The sequence below is a fragment of the Bos javanicus genome, chromosome 5 (genome assembly GCF_032452875.1).
Source record: "Bos javanicus breed banteng chromosome 5, ARS-OSU_banteng_1.0, whole genome shotgun sequence".
NCBI classification, from domain to species: domain Eukaryota; kingdom Metazoa; phylum Chordata; class Mammalia; order Artiodactyla; family Bovidae; genus Bos; species Bos javanicus.
Window position 1 is genome coordinate 99328559 of NC_083872.1, and position 7291 is coordinate 99335849.

Genomic DNA, 7291 nt, shown 5'->3' on the forward strand with positions numbered 1-7291 from the left:
CTCACTTTGCTTCCATGCACCTAAGTCTTTAAGTTGGATAGAAATGGAGGGACCTGAGAAGATAAACGTAAGAAAATGGTAATAAGGCTTCCTCTACAATTTTTGAACAAACTCAGATCTCTGAAAGAATGCTAGATAACTTTCTAGTGCTAGTGGCCTCACACACTGTGTGTGGAAAAGGGCCTGAGGATGCATCAAGGCAGATTTGAAGAGATGCTCTTGGCTTTGGACTTTGAAACACCTGACTCTGAAGCTCTGTTCTGTGATCTACCAGCTCTATGACCCTAGACAAGTCACATAACCATTCTAAGTTTTGGTTTCCTCATCTGTAAAATTAGGATCATGAAACTTAATCTTGCTGAGCTGATATAAGGGTTAGAAATAATAGCTATGAGACCCCTGTTTAGTACCTAGACCACGATAGCTACCAGATAAGTGATGCCTTCTTTTAATATTTAAGTAACTGTGTCACCCTCAATACTACAGAAAATAACAAATGAGAGAAAGATCCAAGAATTTGATGGACTCAAACATAAATTGGACTAGAGTTAAGGACAAATGAAATTAAAAGAATGGCAACTGGAAAGGGTCAAATGAAGAGAATAAGAAGTCTCTACCTAGGAGCTATTTTCTCTCTCTTCTTTATAGTTTTTGTTTGAGAGGAGGTTGAGATGGATCCTCTGATGGCAAAACTTACTCTCAATAGGAGTTTGGCCCCCACCTGGAGGCAAAGGCATCAGTAATCCCAATCAAGCATTTTCTTGACAAACTTCTGTTTCAAACACCACTGCGGCCTACTTCTGTAGGCATGTACAGCTTAAGAGTTTCAGTTAAAAAGGAGGTCAGGAAAGTGCCAGCTAATCTTGAGGGATGAGAATACACTGAGATCAGAAATTAAGGCTTAGGTGTGCCCAGTTATACCTGTTGAACAGCCATAGTAAGTCTCCCCAAGCTACAAAGGGAAGTGACGAATTCAGTTGAGTGATGAATTGACATGACAGTTCCCATCCAGAGCAGACTCTTGCCCCTGTCAAATCCAGGTACTAAAGTACCAGTTAAGACCACTCCTCTGGTGTGGAGAAAACAGAAGCCTTCTACACTGTTGGTGGGAATGTAAAATGGTACAACCATTATGGAGAACAGTATGGAGGTTCCCTAAAAAACTAAAAATAGACCTACTCTATGATCCAGTAATCCCACCCATGGGCATATATCTGGAGAAAACCATAATTGAAAAGATACATGCACATTCATTGCTGCATTATTCACAACATGGAAGCAAGCTAAATGTCCATTGACAAAGGAGTGGACAAAGAAGATGTCACACACACACACACATATATATATATATACACACAATGGAATATTGTTGCTATTTAGTCACTAAGTTGTGTCTCTTTGTGATCACGTGGACTGTTAACTGGCTTCTCTATATATGGGATTTTCTAGGCAAGAATACTAGAGTAGGTTGCCATTTTCTTTTCCAAAGGATCTTCCCAACTCAGGGGTTGAACCTGAGTCTTTTGCATTGGCATGTGGATTTGTTCCAGGGAAGACTATGATGGAATATTGCTACTGCTGCTACTGCTATGTCGCTTCAGTCGTGTCCGACTCTGTGTGACCCCATAGATGGCAGCCCACCAGGCTTCCCTGTTCCTGGGATTCTCCAGGCAAGAACACTGGAGTGGGCTGCCATTTCCTTCTCCAATGCAGCAAAGTGAAAAGAGAAAGTGAAGTCACCCAGTCGTGTCCGACTCTTTGTGACCCCATGGACTGCAGCCCACCAGGCTCCTCCGCCCATGGGATTTTCCAGGCAAGAGTACTGGAGTGGGGTGCCATTGCCTTCTCTGATGATGGAATATTACTCATCCATAAAAAGGATGAAATAATGCCATTTGCAGCAACGTGGATAGATCTAGAGATTGTCATACTGAGTAAAGTATGTCAGACAGAGAAAGACAAATAACATATCCGCTCAGTTCAGTCACTCAGTCATGTCCAACTCTGTGTGACCCCATGAATCGCAGCACACCAGGCCTCCCTGTCCATCACCAACTGCCGGAGTCTACCCAAACCCATGTCCACTGAGTTGGTGATGCCATCCAATCATCTCATCCTCTGTCTTCCCCTTCTCCTCCTGCCCTCAATCTTTCCCATCATCAGGGTCTTTTCCAATGAGTCAGCTCCTCGCATCAGGTGGCCAAAGTATTGGAGTTTCAGCTACAACATCAGTCCTTCCAATGAACACCCAGGACCGATCTCCTTTAGGATGGACTGGTTGGATTTCCTTGCAGTCCAAGGGACTCTCAAGAGCCTTCTTCAACACCAAGTTCAAAAGCATCAATTCTTTGGGGCTCAGATTTCTTGTCCAAATCTCACATCCATACATGACTACTGGAAAAACCATAGCCTGGACTAGACAGACCTTTGTTGGCAAAGTAATATCTCTGCTTTTTAATATGCTATCTAGGTTGGTCATAACTTTCCTTCCAAGGAGTAAACGTCTTTTAATTTCATGGCTGCAATCACCATCTGCAGTGATTTTGGAGCCCAGAAAAATAAAGTCTGACACTGTTTCCACTGTTTCCCCATCTATTTGCCATAAAGTGATGGGACCAGATGCTATGATCTTAGTTTTCTGAATGTTGAGCTTTAAGCCTACTTTTTCACTCTCCTCTTTCACTTTCATCAAGAGGCTTTTTAGTTCTTATTCACTTTCTGCCACAAGGGTAACATATGATGCCACCTATATGGGAATCTAAAAATAAATGGTACAAATGAACTTATTGACCAGGTGGGAAGGGGGGAGGGATAAATTGGGAAATTGGGATTGATATATATACACTACTATATATAAAATAGATAACTATATAACACAGGAAACTCTACTCAATACCCTGTAATGACCTATATGGGAAAATAATCTAAAAAAGTGGATATATGTACATTTATAACTAATTCACTTTGCTATACAGCAGAAATTAACACAACATGGTAAATCAACTAGGCTCCAATAAAAATTATTTTTAAAAATCCCTCTGGGTTTTACACAAGACTTCATTCAACCACCAAACAACCACCTGCCTATAAAGACTGACTTTAGAACCTTTCCAAGCAGGGCTGCTTCAAAGTAATTTGTCTCATGATTGAATTTCTCACCACCTAACAGTTAGATATTATTAAATTGATATCCTTCTTGGTACAACTTAACATGGGTTCTTTTAGTTTACTTCCATTAAAGAAATGAAATAGCTGGCTAGCATTATTATACACTAATGAAGTTAAAACAGAATGACTTTCTTCTATTTTCTTAGGCTCTGACACACCTTCTCAATCATTTTAAATGGCAGGTTTTATACTTTAGCTTTAGGACAATATTCCATTTTATTACAGTTATAGATTATGGAACTTGAATCTGTTTCTATATAACAAATATTGATGCTTCATGAAATTAAAAGGCACTTACTCCTTGGAAAGAAAGTTATGACCAACTTAGATAGCATATTCAAAAGCAGAGACATTACTTTGCCAACAAAGGTCCGTCTAGTCAAGGCTATGGTTTTTCCAGTGGTCATGTATGGATGTGAGAGTTGGACTGTAAAGAAAGTTGAGTGCTGAAGAATTGATGCTTTTGAACTGTGGTGTTGGAGAAAACTCTTGAGAGTCCCTTAGACTGTAAGGAGATCCAACCAGTCCATTCTAAAGGTGATTAGTCCTGGATGTTCTTTGGAAGGACTGATGCTAAAGCTGAAACTCTAGTACTTTGGCTACCTCATGCGAAGAGTTGACTCATTGGAAAAGACCCTGATGCTGGGAGGGATTTGAGGCAGGAGGAGAAGGGGACGACAGAGGATGAGATGGCTGGATGGCATCACTGACTCGATGGACATGAATTTGGGTAAACTCTGGGAGTTGGTGATGGACAGGGAGGCCTGGAGTGCTGTGATTCATGGGGTCGCAAAGAGTTGGACACGACTGAGTGACTGAACTGAACTATGGTAATTTTTGCATATATATGTATATATATATTATATACGTATATGTGTGTGTTTGTATATATATATGTATACATATATTTTTCTCAACAGTATACCCTTGTCATACAGAAGTCCCTTGAAGGGACTTGACTAATTTTTCTCTCTTGAAATCTTATTAGGAACTAGTTTCTTCCTTACCTTCCCAAATTATCTTATTCTCAATTTCTCCCCTAAAGTCATGATCTGAGTCACAGTCAGCTCCTGGCCATGGGGTTCTCAAGGCAAGAATACTGAATGGTTTTCCATTCGCTTCTTCAGTGGACCACATTACAATTATACAGTGGAAGTGACAAATAGATTCAAGGGATTAGATCTGCTAGACTGAGTGCTTGAAGAACTATGGACAGAGGTTCATGACATTGTATAGGAATCAGTGATTAAGACCATCTCCAAGAAAAAGAAATGCAGAAAGTCAAAATGGTTGTCTGAGACCTTACAAACAGCTGATAAAAGAAGAGAAGCTAAAGGCAAAGGAGAAAAGGAAAGATATACCCATCTGAATGCAAAGTTCCAAAGTATAGTAAGTAGAGATAAGAAAGCCTTCCTCAGGGATCAATACAAAGAAACAGAGGAAAACAACAGAATAGGAAAGACTAGAGATCTCTTTAAGAAAATTATTGATACCAAGGGAACATTTCATGCAAAGATGAGCACAATAAAGGACAGAAATGATATGGACCTAACAGAAGCAGAAGATATTAAGAAGAGGTGGCAAGAATACACAGAAGAACTGTACAAAAAAGACCTGCATGACCCAGATAACCACGATGGTGTGATCACTCACCTAGAGCCAGACATCCTGGAATATGAAGTAAAGTGGGCCTTAGGAAGCATCACTATGAACAAAGCTAGTGGAGGTGATGGAATTCCAGCTGAGCTATTTCAAATCCTGAAAGATGATGCTGTGAAAGTGCTGCACTCAATATGCCAACAAATTTGGAAAACTCAGCAGTGGCCACAGGACTGGAAAAGGTCAGTTTTCATTCTAATCCCAAAGAAAGGCTATGCCAAAGAATACTCAAACTACCACACAATTGCACTCATCTCACACACTAGCAAAGTAATGCTCAAAATTCTCCAAGCCAGGCTTCAACAGTATATGAACCGAGAACTTCCATATATTCAAGCTGGATTTAGAAAAGGCAGAGGAACCAGAGATCAAATTGCCAACATCTGCTGGATCATCGAAAAAGCAAGAGAGTTCCAGAAAAACATCTACTTCTACTTTATTGACTATATCAAAGGCTTTAACTGTGTGGATCATAACAAACTATGGAAAATTCTTCAAGAGATGGAAGTACCAGACCACCTTACCTGCTTCCTGAGAAATCTGTATGCAGGTCAAGAAGCAACAGTTAGAACTGGACATGAAACAGCAGACTCGTTCCGAATCAGGAAAAGGATACCTCAAGTCTGTATATTGTCACCCTGTCTATTTAGCTTATATGCAGAATACATCACGTGAAATGCTGGGTTGGATAAAGCACAAGCTGGAATCCAAAATGCTGGGAGAAATATCAATAACCTCAGATACTCAGATGATACCACCCTTATAGCAGAAAGCCAAGAAGAATTAAAGAACCTCTTGATGAAAGTGAAAGAGGAGAGGGAAAAAGTTGGCTTAAAACTCAACATTCAAAAGACTAAATCAGGCCATCCAGTCCCATCATTTCATGGCAAATAGATGGGGAAACAATGGACACAGTGATAAACTTTATTTGGGGAGGCTCCTAAATCACTGCAGATTTTATGACTGCAGTCATAAAATTAAAACATGCTTGCTGCTTGGAAGAAAAGTTATGATCGTCCTAGACAGCGTATTAAAAAGCAGAGACATTACGTTGCCAAGAAAGGTCAGTCTAATCAAAGCTATGGTTTTCAAGTTGTCATGTATGAATGTGAGAGTTGTACTATAAAGAAAGCTGAGCGCTGAAGAATTGATGCTTTTTTTTTTAATTTTTAATTTTATTTTATTTTTAAACTTTACATAATTGTATTAGTTTTGCCAAATATCAAAATGAATCTGCCACAGGTATACATGTGTTCCCCATCCTGAACCCTCCTCCCTCATCCCTCCCCATACCATCCCTCTGGGTCGTCCCAGTGCACTAGCCCCAAGCATCCAGTATCGTGCATCGAACCTGGACTGGCAACTTGTTTCTTACATGATATTTCACATGTTTCAATGCCATTTTCCCAAATCTTCCCACCCTCTCCCTCTCCCACAGAGTCCATAAGACTGTTCTATACATCAGTGTCTCTTTTGCTGTCTCGTACGAGAATTGATGCTTTTGAACTGTGGTGTTGGAGAAGATTCTTGAGTCCTTTGGACAGCAAGGAGATCCAACCAGTTCATCCTAAAGGATATCAGTCCCATATATTCATTGGAAGAACTGATGCTGAAGCTGAAGCTCCAATACTTTGGCCACCTAATGTGAAGAACTGACTCATTGGAAAAGACCCTGATGCTGGGAAAGATTGAGGGCAGGAGGAAAAGCGGACAACAGAGGATGAGATGGTTGGATGGCATCACCAACTCAATGGACATGAGTTTGAGGAAGCTCTGGGTGTTGGTGACAGACAAGGAAACCTAGTATGCTGGAGTCCATGGGGTCACAAAGAGTCGGACATGACTGAGTGACTGAACTAATACTGATACCCTAAAATTGCCACGTTGGGGAAGTACCAAAATCAAACTAAGCAGATGTCACTAGAAAATGAGTACTAAATGGATCATGCTGCTGCTGCTGCTGCTAAGTCACTGCAGTTGTGTCCGACTCTGTGCGACCCCATAGACAGCAGCCCACCAGGCTCTGCCGTCCCTGGGATTCTCCAGGCAAGAGCACTGGAGTGGTTTGCCATTTCCTTCTCCATTGTGTGAAAGTGAAAAGTGAAAGTGAAGTCACTCAATTGCGACTAACTGGTAGCGACCCCATGGACTGTAGCCCACCAGGCTCCTCCATCCATGGGATTTTCCAGGCAAGAGTACTGGAGTGGGGTGCCATTGCCTTCTCCAAATGGATCATAACAGTGAGCAATTAGGGATGCTAATAATAAAGATAAAACAGAAGTCTGACTTAGGAGAAGATTTCAGATTAAAGAGGAGAAAAGAAAGAATTTTGAAGAGCAAAAATTGAAAGAGATCTATTGGCAGTTTTTCCTTTTTTCTTTTGCTCATTGAAGATTTATTTCCCAGAGTTATCATCTCCACCAAAAAAACATAGGATATTAGAGTTTTTAGACAAGAATTTAGA